This window comes from Macaca mulatta, chromosome 4 (genome assembly GCF_049350105.2).
Source record: "Macaca mulatta isolate MMU2019108-1 chromosome 4, T2T-MMU8v2.0, whole genome shotgun sequence".
NCBI classification, from domain to species: Eukaryota; Metazoa; Chordata; class Mammalia; order Primates; family Cercopithecidae; genus Macaca; species Macaca mulatta.
Window position 1 is genome coordinate 142,909,977 of NC_133409.1, and position 19,001 is coordinate 142,928,977.

The 19,001-nt window shown below is 46.6% G+C and overlaps 1 long non-coding RNA gene across 1 annotated transcript in view; it reads left to right on the forward strand.

The window, feature by feature from the left end:
* Positions 1–1,433: 1,433 nt before the first annotated feature.
* Positions 1,434–19,001, forward strand: part of LOC144340365 (uncharacterized) — a 53,467-nt gene continuing 35,899 nt past the window's right edge. The window contains exon 1 of the long non-coding RNA XR_013416426.1: positions 1,434–5,924. This is a non-coding gene — a long non-coding RNA (uncharacterized LOC144340365). The remainder of the gene's footprint in view (positions 5,925–19,001) is intronic.

Here is a 19,001-nt window from a genome sequence, read left to right on the forward strand (position 1 = left end):
TATTATTATATATTATATATACTTTTAATTAAAAAAAATTATTTAAGGAGCTGGATCTGTTTCCAATTATTTGTGCTTCTTTTGCTCCTTAATGCTCAGTTTTCAAATGGTGGCAATAATGTCCAATTTAATGCCTTACAAATTAAATTTTTAAAAGAAATGAAAGCTGCCATTTCTAACTATGAACCCCTATCCTTGGTCTTCTTGATATTTTTTCATCAGAAAATTTGATAATTCCTATAGACTGGAAGACTTTGGGGAAGGCTTTTCTTGATCGTTCTCAGTGGTTACAATTGCACAGCTGGTAAATGAACAAGGCGCATGTACAGGCTAGAAAAAATGTTATGTGTGATCCCCCTGGACCCACTGAGGAACAACTCACAGGCACGGGCCAATATGCTACTCTTAATGCTCAGGCTGGTTTAGATGATGTTGCCTTTACTCAAATCAAGACTTTGTTTTTAAGGGCCTGAAATAAGGCAGAGATAACAGGAAAATCTTCCCTTTCCTCTGTGAAGATTTTACAGGGCACAAATGAACCATATCTATATTTTGTAGCCCGTCTTCAGGATGCTGTCTTCAAAATTGTGGGTGCTGGCCTTGCTTCAGAAATTTTGTTACAAACATTGTCTTTTAAAAATGCTTATTCTGACTGTTAAAAATTGTTAAATTCGTTAAAGGCCAATGGGGCCAATTTAGATAAATATATTAAAACTTGTGTTAGTGTTGGAGGGGCTATTTATAATGCTCAATTATTTGCTGGAGCTTTGTTTAAAGCCTTAGAAGGAAATAACAAACAAGGTGTTTGCTTTCAGTGTGGTAAACCTAGACATTTCAAAAAAGAATGTCATAAAAATTGAACACTTTTATCCCTCAAGGCAGAAAGCTGCCTTCAGAGGTGTACAAATGTTGTGGTAAAGGTCGACATTGGACAAATAAATGTCGTTCCAAAACTGATAAAAGTGGAAATTTACTGTCTCCTCTCCTGGGAAACGGGAGCCGGGGCCCACAGGCTTGGGGCCCCAACAATTACAATATAAGTCTACTACAATACTCAGTGAGCAATGACCTACAACATCAAGGAATAAATTCAAGTCCTCCTTAAGGATCCCACACCTTACCCCAGTTTCTCAGCCTTATGCGGCAACTAAGCAGAGCGCCGCTGCTGACTTAGCTATTACTCAGCCTTATACTTTGTCTCCTAATAGAGGAGTATATAAATTAGCTATTAGAGTGTGTGGCCCTTTACCAAAAGGACATGATGTTACTAATAAAATTCTTATTATGGTTCAAGTCTCACAATTTATATGCCTAGAGGCAGGGGAACGTATTCTCAATAGGGAGGGTTTGGTAGCACAGAAAAAACTGTTTTTTGGGAAACTTTCATTTCTAATCAAAAGCCCTTATGTTCATTGCACATTAATGAAATAGTTTTTAAAGGGTTAATTGATACGAGGGTGAATATGTCTATTATTTGTTTAAATTAGTGGCCTATACAATGGGAAAAAAGACAAGTTTCAGTTATACTCACTGGCTTGGGTGCTGCTTCTGTGATTTATCAAGACGTAGAACCTTTAACCTGTGTCGGTCCTAAAGGTCAACAAGGTCAAGTGTTTTTTTTTATTTTTATATTGTTCCTATCAATATTAATTTTTGGGAACAAGATCTTTCACAACAATTTGCTGCTTTTTTAAACATTCCTCATATTTCCTCAGCTGCCAAAAATATGATGTTCAAAATGGGCTACAATCCTTTAAACTCATAGCCACCACTCCTATTTAGATGAAACAGTGGCCATTATTTAAAGAAATACTTAGGACTCTAAAAGAGTAAGTCAAAAAACAAATGGCCAAGAGGAATATAAAGCCACGTATTTCTGCATGGAATTCCCGTCTTTGTCTTGTCTTAAAACTATAAATGTTTACATTAAACCTAGGGAAAGTTTACAGCCTGGTCTTCCTAATCCTGCCCTTATCCCACAAAGTTAAAAATTAATGGTCATAGATCTTAAAAATTATTTTTTCTCTATTCCATTACAACCTCAAGATTGTAAAAAGTTTGCCTTTATTGTTCCTAAAAATAATAATGGACAACCTATTCAAAAATATCAGTAGAAGCTTCTTCCTCAGGGTATACTTAATAGCCCTACTGTATGTCAAAAATTCTTACATAGGACTTTAAATCCTGTAAAAAATTAGTTTCCAACTGTGTTAATTTATCATTATATGGATCTTCTCTGTCCCTGTTTTTAATAATTCTCAGCCACTTTCTCGATATCAATGGAAAGTTTTACCTCAAGGTATGTTAAACAGCCCTACCTTGTGTCAAGAATTTGTCCATAGGGCCTTGGATCCTGTTCGAAAGCGTCATCCTTCTGTTCTTTTATATCATTATATGGATGACATTCTTCTTGCTGCACCCACCAGAGTAAAGCAGCAAGATGCTTTTGTATCATTACAAACTCAGCTTTCTTTCTACTCACTTAATATTGCCACAGAAAAAATTTAACTGGATTTTCCTATTCAATATTTAGGTTATACCTTGGGGGCACAAAATATTCGACCCCAAAAAATTGAAAGTCGACGTGATCATTTAAAAACATTAAATGATTTTCAAAAGCTTCTAGGAGACATTAATTGGATGCGTCCTGTTTTAGGAATACCAACATATCAGTTATAACATCTTTTTTCTATTCTAGAAGGAGACAGTCACTTGGACAACTCACGCCATTTAACTCCTTTGGCTTTACAGGAACTCCAGCTTGTAGAAGAGCAACTTTAACAGGCCCCTTCCTAATGTTCCCTTTTCTTTTTGTTTATTTCATACTTTACATTCTCCTACAGGAATGATTCATCAGACCAATCGGCCGCTAGAATGGATCTTTTTGTCCAATAAAACATCTAAACGCTTGGCTACTTATATCGATCATTTAGCTGAACTGATCATCAAAGGACGGCATCACTGTCGACAACTTTGGGGAGGAGATCCTTCCTTAATTATCTCTCAATTCACTCATAGTCAGATCACTTATCTTCTTGCAACTTCTGATTCTTGGCAAGAAGCTTCATCAATCTTGAGTTACAGTTTATCCATATCCCTCGGTGCAACAGGGAGAATTGTTTGCTATTTTCATGGTCTTACTTGATTTCCCTACTACTGGTTGTAACATTGTTAGTGATTCTTAATACGCCGTTTATGTTACTTCTTATATTTCTCAGGCCACTTTACCTCTTTGTGCTACTTCTTCTCTTCAGAAATTCTTTTCTTTGTTATCCTTTACTTTGAGCCAATGTCGAGCTCCTTTATTCATCATTCATCTTCGTTCTCATTCTCAACTTTCTGGACCATTAGTTCATGGTAATACTCAGATTGATTTGCTTTTAATCGGCCACCTACATGCTGCAGAACAAAAATATACTCTACATCACACTAATAGTTCTGGCCTTCAACGACGGTTTCATTTAACTCATAAACAAGCTCGTTCTCTTATTCGAGCTTGTCCTTCCTGTGCTCCTTTGAGCATTCCATCCTTCCATCCTGGGGTTAATCCACGAGGTGTCCCTTCTTTTGGACGATTAAAGTATGTTCATCATACCATTGATACCTTTTCTCATTTCTGTTATTACTCATCTCTTAGCTTGTTTCGCCATCATGGGCATTCCTCTTATACTTAATGTCTCTCATAAATTACAAGTTTTCTTACAGCAATACACTATTCAACATATCATCGGTATCCCGGGCAACAGTCAAGATCAAGCCATCACTGAGCGTGCAACTTTAACTTTAAAAACTCAACTATTAAAACAAAACAAAAAGGGGGAAATGGGCCCCCCAGAAACCAGATTTTGAAGGTTCTTTTTACCTTAATTTTTTTGAATCAATGGAGACAATTGCAAGATTCCGCTGCCATAACCCATCTTTCCTCACCTCCCTCGGTGATAATCCCCGCTGACAATTTAAAGGTTTGGTATCCTAATGAAGAAGGTAAGTATGTTCAAGGGCAAGTTCTAAAACAGGGACAGGGCTATGCTCTTGTCCTTACAGGGAGCAGACCTGAGTGGTTTCCTACAAGATGATTGAAACCCTGTTGAAAAGAAAACTGGATTCAGCATGCATTTCTTCCTTTGTTGGATGTGCCTCGGCAGGGGACTTATTTCTCTTAGTGAGGCTTTGTATGAATATTGGACTTATATTCCCTTTCCACCCTTGTATCAGGGAGTCGCCTGGGGGGAGGCGGAAATTAAGGTTTTCACCAATGACACTACTTGGATGCCGTCCCCCTATATAGACAAGGACAATATAGAACGGGAAACGGGAATTATAAACAACACATACCAATTTGGAGTGGAAGAACTTCCAATATGCATGGGAAATAGTTCTCATTGTCTCCGAAGATCGCATGAAGCCTGGGCTGTTCGTTATAATCATAGTCATGTGGCTGCTAATACTGTTATTATAATCATACTGTATATAGTAATGAAACTATTCCTAGTTCTTTACCTTTTTGTCCTATTCCAGAGGTTTCTCCTAATATTGAGGTGCTGGAGTGGCAACAATGTCGGGGAAATAAACCCCGGATTTTATTAGAATACAATGGAATGTAAATAACTGATTGGAGTGTGCACAGTGATTTTCAAACAAAATTTAGTCACATACCTTTGAAATGGCACCGGGTAAATAAAAGTATTGCTGCTAACAGTAATGAAACCTTGGTATGGTGTGAAGGAGGCCTAAGTACAGAGTCATCTTTGGAAGTTGTTAGCTGCAGGCGATGCCATTAGCATTTTTGTGGGGAATATGCCCCTTAATCTTTCTAACCCGAATAACTCCTTTCATATTCAGTTATATTGAAATACCTCCTGATATATTATTGCTTGTGTCTGTAAGCCCTACCTATTATTAGCAGGGAATTTGACATGGGATAATGATATGGGGATTGTTAATTGTACAGATATGTGTACATTTTTGTCTTGCCTCAATCATTCCTGGTGGCACAACTTTACTGAGGATATTTATATCCTCAGGGCTCGTAAGGAAATTTGGCTACCTGTTAACCTTACGCAACCATGGGGGGCATCACCTCTTGAGACTTATATTTGGACTTCTCTCCAGCGAACCCTCCGTGCCCTTGGACTTATAATTGCCTCGGTGATGAGCCTTGTCGCCATCATCTCCACTGAGGTCATAGCAGGGCTCGCTCTTCATCAAAGCATACAAAATGCTGAATTTGTGCAGCAATGGCACGAACAATCTCACCGGTTATGGCTTCAACAACGAAACATTGATTCTCAACTTGCTGAAAGATTGGACAACATGGAACAAGCCTTGACATGGCTTGGAGATCAGCTCATTGTCCTCAGTACTCGGATAACATTACAATGTGATTGGAACTCCACTCAATTTTGTGTAACGCCTGTGCTTTTTAACATCTCTCAAAATTGGACCGTAATCTGAAAATTATTAATAGGCCATAAAAATATTAGTTTGGACATCCAAGAGCTCACTCAGAACATTTCCGATGCATTTCGACAACAATTACATGTGTTGTCCGGAACTGTAACCCTTCAGGAGCTGGGTCAGCGCCTTGCTGCCTTTAACCCATGGACCCAGATGAAGACATGGATTTCTACAATCTCTGGAAGTATATTGCTTTGGGCACTTGGATTGGGTCTACTTCTTTTGGTGATTCGATGCTCCCTCCGTCGCCTCCAAAAACAAAAGAAAACACAAGAACAAATATGGGCTACCTTTTTAGGATTGAGGCAAAACAAAAAAAAAGGGGGGGGAAATGCAGGGGCCTTTGAAAACAGTATGCTGAGAATAGATAGGGCTCAAGGACAGTATCTCCAATTGAACTTTTAATGAACTCCCGTAGGCGCCAAGAAGGCAGGCAGATAAAGAAGAGCATAGAAACAAAGAACTGAGTAGAAGGTTACATCTGGGAAAAGAAAGTTTGTTTTGCATTGCATTCTTTCTGCTGACGTGGGGTTTATGGAGTATAAATAAAGTGAGGCGGAGGCTCTGAGCGCGGCCGCCATGTTCTCTGTGTGTCTTTGTCTTTTGTGTGTTCTTTCATTCTCCACCACCCCCGGCACGGACCCCAACAGAAAAATATTAGTGGAGCATGGTGGCACACACCTGTGTTTCTAGGTACTCAGGAGGCTAAGGCAGGAGGATCTCTCGAGCTCAGGAGGTTGAGGCTGCAGTGAGCCGTGATCATACCACTGCACTCCAACCTGGGAAACAGAGGGAGACTCTGTCTCAAGAAAAAAGAAAGTGTTCTAAAACAGACTGTGTTGAAGTTGGTGCATATCTATGAATTATTCTAAAAGCCATTGACTTGTACACTTTAAATGGGTAAACTGTGTGGTATGCATATTATATCTCAATAAATCCATTTTTTAGAAAGCAAAGCTCACTAGAAGATAAACTTCAGGAGGATGGGACTTTGCTGGCTCCTGACTGTCTCTGGCGTGTGGTGGGCACCCAGGAGCTGTTTTGTGACTGGTAGATGAACGAATGCTTGACCTCTTTCTCCCACCCCCTCACAGCCAATTCAGTGCAAAATCCTATTGTTTAACCTCTAAGTTCTGGCCACTTCTCCCCAGCTTCACTGCTACCACGCCGTTTCACATACCATTTTCTCCATCTCACGACAGCCCCCTCCCGTCCATTCTCCACACAGCTGTCACAGAAGCCTTCTAAAAAGACAGAACTGGTCTGTCCTGCCTCTGCCAAAAATGCCTCAATAATTTCCCATTGCTTCCAGGACAATGTGCAAAACCCCAGACAGGGCCTCCAGGCCACCTTGCCCGCCTTGGCTTCTCTGTCGTCACCATACTCTGTTCTCCCCTCTCTGCAGTAGGTATCAGCTCTCAGGGTTCCTCAGACACTGCCTAGAACATCCCATATATCCACTCTCCTCCCCAGCAGTGCTCAGCTCCAGGCCATCTCCTTACAGAGCTTCCCAGAAAGAGGCCAGAATCCCCTTCATAGGTCCTCACATCTCCCTGAAATCTCATGGCACTTACCATACAAGCTTGTCATTATATATCTATTTGGGTGTTTATTTCAATTCAACTCAACCAATATTTATGGATGACCTGCATGCCAGATCCTCTTTCACAGCACCTCCTCCTGGTCCCATCCCCAGCCTACAAGGTCTCCCTGTCTGCCTCTGCCCTTTGCCCCTGAGAGGCCAGGACCAGCCCAGCCAGTAGACTCCCGGGCAGACAATGACAGCAAAGACACAGCAACTGGCCAGGCGCAGTGGCTCACACTTGTAATCCCAGCACTTTGAGGGGGCCAAAGTGGGTAGATCACTTGAGGCCAGGAGTTCAAAACCGGCCTGGCCAATATGGCAAAACCCCATCTCTACTAAAAATACAAAACTTAGCCATGCATGATGGCAAGCACCTGTAATCCCAGCTACTTGGGAGACTGAGGCAGGAGAATCACTTGAACCTGGGAGATGGAGGTTGCAGTGAGCTGAGATCGCACCACTGCACTCCAGCCTAGGTGACAGAGCAAGACTCTCTCAAAAACAAAAACAACGACAACGACAACAAAAAGACACGATAACAACTGCCACCCAGTCCAGCCTTTCCAGGGCCTGACTGGCCCAGCAGTCAGGGCCAGTGAGGAATGGATGGGCAGAGTATGAGCTGGGCACCTGGACAAGTTCTAGATCAGCTCTGCCACTGGCAGGACATGAGGCCTTGGGCCGATCCCTGCCCTCCCTAGACTTCAGTGTTCTTATTTATAAAAAGAGTCTCTCAGTCTGACTTAGGATGAGTATTCTTTGAATCAATGACCAAGATCTCTATGAAAAGTTCATGATGACAGGGCTTCGGGTTTCACTCATTCACCCTTCAGTCGTTGATCATTGATGCATTCATTGATCACCATATATTTATCGAGCATCTCCTCTGTAACAGGCCTTACTCTAAGCTGAGGAGTCATAGGGACCAAGACAATGACAGGCAGGGCCTATTGAGGATACAGACATGGGGCCGAGGACAAAACACATCAACAGGCAATCCCAGTTCTGTGTGTAAAAGGAAAAATATAACGTTCTTTATTCTTTTTTTCTTTCCTTTTTCTTTTTTTTTCTTGTTTTTTTTGTTTTTGTTTTTTTGGGGGTTTTTTTTGTTTTGTTTTTTTGAGACAGAGTCTTGCTCTGTCGCCCCGGCTGAAGGGCAATGGCACGATCTCTGCTCACTGCACCCTCCACCTCCCGGGTTTAAGCAATTCTCCTGCCTCAGCCTCCCGAGTAGCTGGGATTACAGGCATGTGCCACCACGCCCAGCTAATTTTTGTATTTTCAGTAGAGACAGGGTTTTCCATGTTGGCCAGGCTGGTCTTGAACTCCAGACCTCAGGTGATCTGCCCGCCTCAGCCTCCCAAAGTGCTGGGACTACAGGCGTGAGCGACTGCGCCCAGCCATAATAAAATGTTCTCTATTTTCTAATAATGCCATCTTTATTTCAGGTGCTGCCTCAAATGAGGCAGAAGGAGAATATATCTGTTGTCAATGCTGCCTACTCCTTTTCTTCCATCACCTCCTTTCTGTCTGTCCTTTCTTCTAGTCCAGGAAAAGTATTTATCAAGTCAAGGAAGGGACAGGAGCAGGGTGGGATTCAGTTACTGTGGATATGTAACAAAAAAATTCACAATTCAGGCAGGGCTCAGTGGGGACACTTCTGTTCTGCTGGACGTCAGCTGGGGAAGCTGGAAGGCTGGGGCAAGATCATCTGAAGATTCACTCAGTCATATGCCTGGCTGTTGGCTGAAAACTTAGCACATGTACATGTGGCCTCCCCATGTAGCCTTGGCTTCCTGACAACATGGCAGCTGGTTTTCATGGGTGAGTATGGAGAGAAAGGGAGAGAGAAGCTGAACTGCTGCAATGACCTACCCTGGGAAGACTAGGCTTATGCCACCTTCTATCCATCTAGCAGTCTCAACATCCCACTCAGTTTCAATGGGATGAGGAAATATCCAACTCTTGATTGGAAAGGCTCTGGAAGAGCATGTGGAAAAAAGCTATGGCCATGGCCACATTTGAAAAATACAAGCTACCACAGGAGTGGGGAATGGTCCAGTTCACGGTTTTTTTTTTTTTAATGTCTCCCCCCTTTTTAATGACTTAAACCTTTCAGTTCCCCTAAGGGCTTAGGATTCAGGACACAAAGGCCAGCGACTTTTCTGCTTTCTACTTTGTCGTGGTCCCCCTGAGGAAATAAGGACCTCAGTTAACATCTAACAAGAATGACCAGCCAGGTGGAAAAGTACTCTGAGAGCCACCCTGGCCTGAGGAATTGGGAAGCCGGGAAGGGAGGAGGAAGGAGAAATCAGCCAGATGAGGAAGAGACAGGCAGAGCAGTGAGGGAGAGAGGGACGTCAGAGTGGATGCTAAATGCTCCATGTAGGGAGGGAACAGCATGTGCAAAGCTGCTAAAGGAAGAAAAGAAGTCAGCATTGAGACAGAGCTGAGAGACGAGGAGGGCGAGATTGGCAAACCAGTTGAACTTTATATGAGGAGTCTGGTGTGAAGTCATGGAAGGAAGGATTTTAAGCAAGAGAATGAGATAAGATTTGTATAAAGCCTACCTTGAATAAAGTGAAATGGATTCTAGAAGCATTTGAGAAGCAGAAATATTGGGTCTTGTTGACGTATTGGGTGTGGGGGAGGGAAAGGGAAGCTTCCCCCAGGTGCTCACAGCACCTCCTTCTCAGGCTTTGCCCAGATTCTGACCAGGAGGCCACAGCCCCTTCCAGGAGCCATCACAGCCCACTGCATCCCTGTAAAGGCGGGCCATGGCAGGACAAGACCTCCTGGAATGGGATGAGATATGCACCCTCAACTATATGGCTTCACTAGGGCCTTCATCCATGAGCAGGATTCCTGTCTGTTTTCTCCCCAGGACCAGAGCCCAGTAGCCTCTGACAAAGGGGCTTCTCAGTCAATGATGTGGGAGTAGAGGCCTAGCAGGCTTGGGCGGCAGTGGGGAGGAGGAGCTGCAGGGCACCCTGAGGCCAGAGAGCACCCGCTGGGTGAACAGGTGACCCACTCTACCTTCCACAGGAGTCACCAGGAAAGGTGAGGCTAGAAAGGATAGAGAGGCTTCTTGCACACCTGCGTGGGGAGATGCATCTGCATTGGGACCAAATCTGAGGTTACCTGGGCACCTGGGCAACCTGCTCTGGGCACTCAGCACTAGCACCATTGTGCCCCGGGCAGCAAAGCCCCGGGATGAATGTGCCCCACCTTCCTGGAGCAACAATTTGGCTCAAAGAATGTGAGGAAAATATTGTTTTCACAGTTAACAGTATGATGAAGCAGAATATAAGACGCCTGTGTGGATTTTCAATGAACAGAAGACTTGTGATCCCACTGGCGCTCTGGGTTGGTTGTTTTGAGCCAAGCCCACCCCCCCCCCGCCACACACACAAGCCTTCGGGGGAATGTGGTCTGGCTCCTTCGGGTGCCTCTCTGGTGGAAAAGTTTGAGGAAGATCACAGGCTTCATTAACACCCGCAGTCCCAAGGACGGCTCTGCAACAGAATCTGCTGCTGCCACTGGGAACAGTGGTGTGTGGAAGGGGCCCCCAGACCACACAGGTGTCAGCTCAATGAGCAGCTCCTGATCACCCACAGCACTGAGAGGAGGTGAAAGTGCTGGTAGCGTCTCTCACTGGTGGAAGGTGACCACTCCTGGAGCTGGTCTAGGCTCCCAGCAGGTCGTTCCTGTCACCTATCCTGCCATGGCAGCGCAAGTCAGTTCTCTCTAGCTGGCGACTCCCACTGGGGATGCAGCCAAGGCGAGTCCAGCTGGACTTTAGTCAGCCAGCAGTGGAGAGGAGACGGGGGAGAAGTCCCTCCTTGCGCAGTTGACTTGGGCTCTGGTTTTGCTGGCAGTGACCAGTTCTGTCACCTTTGCCCCCTGGTCAATGAGTACCAGGGTGGCTCTGGGTGAGAACAGTGACCAAAGGGCTGGGTGAGAGTGGACGTGTAGTGAGAGGGACAGTGAGAGGTGCAGTAAAGGGCTGCAGCCCTTTGTGGTCTGACTGAGAGAAGGAGAAAGGAACAAAGAGCAAGCACAAGCACAGGGGAGAAACGAGGGACTTTGTGTCGTCAACTTTTCCTGGTGTGAGGAGAAACCCCAGCAGGGGGAACCAGGCCGTCTGCTCTGCTCTAGTCAGTGGGCCCAATAGGACTTCCGCAGAGGTACCCAGTGGCCCGTGGCTACAGTGGACCTGGTACAGAAGAAAGAGAGCTGTACCCACTCCTCAGGAAGCCCCTATAGAAGGGATAGAAGGAAGACACAGCCCCGTCCCGTCCTCAGGGAGCCCCAGTCTGAGGGGAGACACAGCCCCATCCTCAGGGAGCCCCAGTCTGAGGGTGATGCAGCCCCATCCTGAGGAAGTACCAGTCTGAGGGGATACACAGCCCTCTCCTCAGGGAGCCCGAGTCTGAGGGGAGTGGTCTCCTTAGGTCCCTGCAAAGGCTCTTGCCTCCCTCACCACCTGTACTTCTGCGGCTTTGCTCCAAATTCATATAAACTGAGATGGGGAATCCCAGGAACTGAAATACTGTTAATCACCCTTTTTTATTGCCCTTCCTTGGGTGACTCAGCCGTAGGAAATCACAGCTCCTGAAGAGAACCTGGAATGAAAACTGAAAGGGAGAGTGATGAGTGAGAGTCAGCTACTGCCACAGCCTTGGCAGTCACACGGCCTTGTCCCCAGAGGTCGCTGCTCTCAGCTGGTCACAGGCAGCTCCTGTACCGGCAGAGGCAATGGGGTGGGTCTGGCCCAGGGGATGCCCAGTCCCCAGAGAGCCCCTGCAGCAGGGCTGGCCCTGGATCCACGCAGGGGCCAGTGCACAGTGGTGAAAGCCTGGGGTGATCTCAAGGCCGGTGATTTGCTGTCCAGGCCTCTGACTCCTGCCCTTCCTGACTCAACCACATCCGGTTTGGGCTCTCGCAGGCTCCCACCTGGAACGCCCTCCCTTCCCTCCTGTGTGCCACACCCTGCTCTCTGGCAGCCCCTGATGTCCTCCTCAGAGCTCTGTCCTCATACCCTCTGTTTCAGCCCTTCTGGGTACTTGCTGTCACGTGACTGACTTGGGGTATGTGGGGTCTTTTGTCTTTTCTTCTCACTTGGACCCTGAAGCCTCAAGAACAGGTGCTTCCTGCAACAGAATGTGCTCAGCCCTTAGGAAAACCTGAATGAAGGAAGGAAGAAGGAAAACCAGAACCCAAACTTTCCGTTTTCTTGGCCGACCCAGAGATTGGGGGCCATGAAATGCTACGGGACACCGACCTGGCTGCCTTTCCCTAGGAGTGTGAGAGGATGACACTTCTCCAAGTTAAAAGGGGCTTAGAAATCACTTGAAAACAAGCTCTTTTGAGGGGAAGGGCCTGCCAAGGCCACCCTGCTTGCCAGCAGCAGAGCCAATGCTCTTGCCGGGGTCGGCTGCCTCACTCCCTCTGCCTGACCCTCCACCCTTGTACCTGGACCCTGGGCTGTGGGCCAGGCTGAAACCCAGAGCAAGACATACTGTTCTGTGCTACACCAGTGGGGCGAGGCGGGCGAGGCAGCCATGGCAGTGGCTGACCTGCTCCACCCACAGTGGGCACATTTCATCACCATGAGGGCTGGTAGCTTCTGTGGCCCAGGGAGAGCTATGCTTTGCAAACACTGAGCTGCCTGGATCCCCATCCTCGTTCTTATGCAAGCACTCGGAACATTCCAGCCCCAGCCAGTGGTGAGAGCACAGCTGCCTGGGTACCCTTCTCCTGCCAAGGCAACTCCTGGGGTCGCTGTAGCCTGGGGTCCTGGCATGGGCTGCTCAGGAGGGGTCCTGCCCAGTTTCTCCTACTGCCAATAGCAACAGTGTTTCCTACTACTGATGGCAACGGTGTTTGGAGATAATCATAAAAATTATGATTCTAGGTTACTCTACCTGACACTTCACAAATATTTTATCACCTAGCCCTCTTGTGAACCCAATGAGGTAGCTACTGTTATTATCCCCATCTTTCAGGGTGAAAGCATTGGGGCCCGAGAAAGGCAGAGACCTGCCCAGTGGCACAGCCAGCATGTGGTGGAGTCGAAACTGCCCCGCTCCAGACCCTTGTTCTCCCTCACTGTGCTGCCAGTGGCCCAGCTGCTGCCATGCCCTCCACACCCCAAGGAGAAGGCCACCTGAACTTTGGGCATGAGAAACAAGCCCTCTGGATAAGCTACAAAATGCTACAAGTGCTGGGGAAATGGGTGGTGCCAGGACCTTCTGCTTAACCACAGAGAGTGCATATTGAAACCCATTTAGACTGGGCACAGTGGCTCACATCTGTAATCCCAACACTGTGGGAGGCCGAGGTGGGTGGATCACTTCAAGTCAAGAGTTTGAGACCAGCCTGACCAACATGGTGAAACACCGTCTCCACTAAAAATACAAAAAGTAGTCGGGCGTGGTGGCACATGCCTGTAGTCTCAGGTACTTAGGAGGCTGAGGCCGGAGAATCACTGGAACTCAGGAGGTGGAGGTTCAGTGAGCCAAGGCTAAGATCGCACCACTGCACTCCAGCCTGGGCGACAGACTGAGACTGCATGTCAAAAAGAAAAGAAAAGAAAAGAAAAGAAAAGAGAAGAAAAAAAAAACCCACTTAGGCTCTCCCCTTTGCCTGGTTCACCTGGTAGGGAAAGAATAGAGATGAGAACTAGCATTTGGCGTCAGAGAAGCATCCATTGGGTTCCAGCCCTGGGACAGGCACTTATAAGATGATGATATTCAGCCCCAGGCAGAGCAGGTAATTTGAAAGTTGTTCTGTGTTTGAACCATCTGTGCGATGTCCTGAGGGTAATGGCCTCTACTGAGGGTGCTCAGGGCTCCACCGTTTGATGTTTCCTTCTTAATACTATTGTTAGAGACCATGATGAAGACACACCTACCTACTGAGTTTCGAGGCCAGCAGGGTGGGCTAGCTAACACGGTGGAAGACAAGCTAACATGGTGGAGGACAGAATCCCAATGGCAGTCTGCCCCGTCAATATGAGTTGGTGTCCTTCAACATTTCCTACAACGGCCATCGAGGCCCTATTTGTGCCAGGCCCTGGATACACAAAGGGACAATGAGGGGTCACAGCCCTGGAAGCAAATTGCGGGGGGGGGCGGGTTGAGTAGAAACACAAGAGCTGTTGCCAGCTTCAGAGGCCACCCCCAGGATAGAATCATTAACCTGTGGGGAGGATCAAGAAACTGTGTATGGGAGAGAGGCTTATCTGAGCCCAACTTTGAAAGACAAATAGAATAATAGGGCTTCCTGCCCATGTAACCGCAGGATTCGTGTGAGAATCAGAAAAGATAATGAGGACAGAATCTTGTGACCTGGTTTTAAAAATTTAAAAAGACAACTTCTATACTTCCACTGGTAAGGAAATTGAAGCCCAGAAAGGTGGTATGACTTGTTCAAAGTCAACCAATGATTTAGAGGCCAACACAAGGCTCAAGACAGACCTTCGGATTCCAGCACTGGGTTCTGGCTTGTATTAGTCCATTTTCACACTGCTATACAGAAGTGCCTGAGACTGGGTAATTTATAGAGAAAAGAGGTTTAATTGGCTCACAGTTCTGTGTGGCTGGGGAGGTCTCAGGAAGCCTACAATCATGGCAGTAGGGGAAGCAGGCATGACCTTACATGGTAGCAGGTGAGAGAGAGAAAAAGAAAGAGAGAAAGAGAGAGTGAGAGACAGCGTGTGTAGGAGGAACTGCCAAACACATAAAAGTATCAGTTTTCGTGAGAACTCACTCACTATCACAAGCACAGCATGGGGGACACTGCCCCCACGCTCCAATCACCTCCACCAGGTCCTACTCTTGACACGTGGGGATTATTGGGATTACAATTCGAGATGAGATTTGGGTGGGGACACAGCCAAACTGTATCATGGCGCCTCTAACTGACTTCCATTGCCACAACTGCTTGTCTAAGTATCTTGCTTACGAATGTTACTATAGAGTGGTAGCCCTTTACACTGTAGTATGAATTAGTGGCCAGCATGCTTGACAAAGAGACAGCAAAGAACAGGGCAGTGAGGGAAATGTAAAAGTGGGAAGGGAGGTTGGAGATAAGAAAGAGACAAGTTGGGAATACGTAAGGCTTGGGGCCAGGAGGAACAGTAAACTTCCTAGGGGACAGATTTGTCCCCCATTTAAAATTAAAGTAAATGGGGGACAAGGAGGTTTGCGTGGAATTAGGAAGAGAACTCAGAAAAGAGAGGTTAGACTGCCAAACACAAACTTTACCGTATGATCTGAAGGCCCTGTGTCCAAAACCCTTCCTCCCCAGAGTGAGGAGCTGGGCCTGGGGAAAGACAGCAGAGACCTGTTCCATGGGCTCTCTCTGAACCTCCAACTCCACTGGGAGCTGTCCTGGCAGGAAATGGGAGTCTCACCTCCATTTTCCCTTCCTTGGACAGAAGGGAAGAGGAAAATAAATAAGAATAGGAGATATTCATTCAGGCTGCATGGGCCATCCCTGCCCCCACCCGGAGAGGAGCCTTGTGGTGACTCTTCCTTGTTTACTAGAAACCATAAGCTGGCAGTGAGGATTCTTGTTCATTATACCGAAGTGCAGAGTTTAGAACCTCATCCCCAAGTTAACTGAGCTCAGAGGATAACCCAGTCTTTTTTTTTCCTTATCTGTCTTCATTTTTGTTGACTTGGCCCACTCCACCCTCTCTCCACCTACATGATCAAGCCATGGAAACAAATTTGCAGAAGACAAAACAAACAAAAATGTAAAGCAGAAAATTTGAAATGCTCATTATTCCACTCCCTAAGTGAATAAATTATTGGTTAACACTTTGGCACACTTTCTCCCAGTCTTCGTACGGGAAACATACCTGTGTATTTCCCAGGAGACCAGATGGCCTGCGTAAAGGCTTCATATGCAGCTCCCTGACTCATAGGAGTGTAGGGAACTGTTTCCTTCCTTTCTTTCTTTCTCTTCTTTCTTTCTCTTCTTTCTTTCTCTCTATCTTTCTTTCTTTCTTTCCTTTCTTTCTTTCTTCCTTTTCTTTCCTTCTTTCTTTCTCTTCTTTCTTTCTTCTTTCTTTCTTTCTTTCTTGTTTTTTTTTTTTTGAGATGGAGTTTCACCTTGTAGCCCAGGCTGGAGTGAAATGGCATGATGTCGGCTCACTGCAACTTCCGCCTCCCAGATTCAAGCAATTCTCCTGCCTCAGTCTCCCAAGTAGCTAGGATTACAGGCATGCACCACCAAGCCCAGATGATTTTGTATTTTTACGATAGATGGGGTTTCACCATATTGGTTAGGCTGGCCTCGAACTCCTGACCTCAGGTGACCCGCTTGCCTTGGCCTTCCAAAGTTCTGGGATTACAGGCGTGAGCCACCAGTGTTCTTTCTTAAAAGCCCCTTGGGCACCCACAGAAAAGCCGGCCTGTGCATCTTCCTGGTAGATCCTGGTATCAGATCCTTTGCCTGTGTTGACCTTTCAGGCTGATATACATGAACATCCCTGGGACATGGACCAAACCCTAATTCCACAAGTACAGACAGTCCTTCCACCTCCCTGCCACCACCCACCAAGCTGGGAACTTAAGGATTCTCTGCAAATCCTACTCTTCCAACCTGTCCCTCAATCTAGAGGAACTTGGTCAACTTCATGCCTGTTTGCTGTGGCCTCAGAGTTGGAGCCCTCTCTTATTTTCAAGATTAACAGTGTCTATCTGGACCTGGTCCATTCAGGGCAGTTCAGCTAATCCCTGCTGAGCTAGCCTGAAGGCACTTATACTCCATGGGTCAAAATGTCTTAATGCGCAAACTAAAGATGCTAACTGATCATAACAGTAGCTGCCAATCACTCAGGGCAAGGCACTATAGTGGGTTCTTTAGTTTATTGTCTTTACAGCCCAATCAGAAGACACTCCTAGATCCCACTTTATAGATGGGGAAACTGAGACTCAGAGATGTAGGCTGATTTGCCTAATGACACCTGGCAGGGGAGTCCAAAGCCATTGACCTTCCCATTTCTCTCCACTGTCTCCATGATGCTCAGTGAAAAATATTTTAATATGTCCGTGCCAGATGGAATTTTGCTCATCCCAGGATAGCTCCATAGTAGTGCACTGTCCTGACATAATTCCCACAAAAAGCACGAGATCTCACCTCTTAGTTCACCTAAGTGGTCTTTTCTCAGCTAAAAGCACACATCCCATGAGACTATTTAAATCTTGGAAACAGCTCTATCTCCTCTGTCACTGCCTTCAAGGATGCCCTGGGAACCCCAATTCGGGAACATCTAGCAAGGTCAGCATATCCAGGCACTGGCTTCCCACCAGGTATTCAGTCATCTTGGGGATCTCTGTCCCATTCAGTCACTCATTGGTGAGTTCTTGAGCATCTGATATATGTTCTGGACTGAGCTTTATATAAAGGTAAGGCTCAGTCCCTGCCCTGAGGCACTCACAGGGGTGTGTGTGTCTGTGTGTATGTGGTTCTTTGTAATCTGGATGTACCTGTTCATGAAATGTCACAGGTCAGGTTATCTGGAAAGAACCTGCAGAGATGAGGAACGGTTTGCTGGGGAGTGAGTCCCGGGAAAGGAAGCAGGCAAGAGCAGGATTGGACAGGGACCATGAGACCTTCGCAGATCTGACCCCTCTCCACCAGCCCAGTGGGGAACTCCTGAGCAAAAGACAGCCCATTAGAGGAACCTTGAATTGGCAATGGCCAGGTGCTACAGCCACTGCAGTGCTCAGCCACCTGAGTCAAGGCCAGTGAGGCAGCCAGGGCGGAGCATGTAAGGAGGCACTTGCACACTCCTGCAGGTGAACACATCCTTAGATTCTTTTTTTTCTTTCTTTCTTTCTTTTATTTATTTATTTATTTTTTTTTTTTTTTGCGATGGAGTTTCACTTTTGTCACTCAGGCTGGAGTGTAATGGCACGATCTCAGCTCGCTGCAACCTCCACTTCCTGGGCTCAAGTGATTCTCCTGCCTCAGACTCCCGAGTAGCTGAGATTACAGGCGCCCCCACCATGCCCAGCTAATTTTTTTGTAAATTTAGTAGAGAAGGGTTTTCACCATGTTGGCCAGGCTGGTCTCGAACTCCTGATCTCAGCCTCCCAAAGGGCTGGGATTACAGGCATGAGCCATGGCGCCCAGCCCACATCCTTAGATTCTGTGCCCTGGGTGCTACACTTCTCACCCTAGTCCCAGCCCTGTGGTCCCTGAAGGGGCCAACAGCTAGAACTGTCAGCACACCACATCTTGCCACCAGGCAATCATCCTTTCTTACAGGGAGGTCTGCATGGCTCATCCCTGCATCTAACCCATTTTTCATTCAACAAATACTTATTGAGCATCTCCTGAGTGACAGGCTTTAGGGATATAATACTGAAAGAATCAGACCCAGGCCCTGTGCTCTTGAACTTCCTATCTACACATCTCCCCGTGCTTATTTGTGAATGTGCCTTGGTGTCTGTGTGTCAGAGTGAGGGTGTGACGGGACGTGTCAGCCAGACCTTTGGTTCTGGTATGTCCTTGTGTGGGTGCATGGTGAGGCACACACACTGACACAGAGCCAAAGGGGCTCTGGAAGGATTGGGGAGATTTTCAAAGAAGCTACAGCTTCAGAAGAAAAATGAGAGAACCAAAGAGGAAAGTTTGAAACTGGGAAAGCAGGTCAGTGTGGCCAAGCCAAGTCTGGCGGGGCATTTCCATGCGCAGATGAGTAAGAAGCCAGAATGAGCGAGGAGGGCTCATGCAATCCTGGGCTGGGCAGCTGGGCTCTGGCCAGCAAGGAAAACTTTCTGCTTTCCTGAGAACCCGGGAGTGAAGGGAGGAGGCAATGAAAAAAGCCCCAAGACCAAGAACCAGGGCTAGGGGGGTGGGGTTCAGACTGGGAGGAGTAGGCTGGCGGAAGAGGGCAGGGGCATGAGAGCCTGCTGGGCACCAGCACAGGCCCACCCCT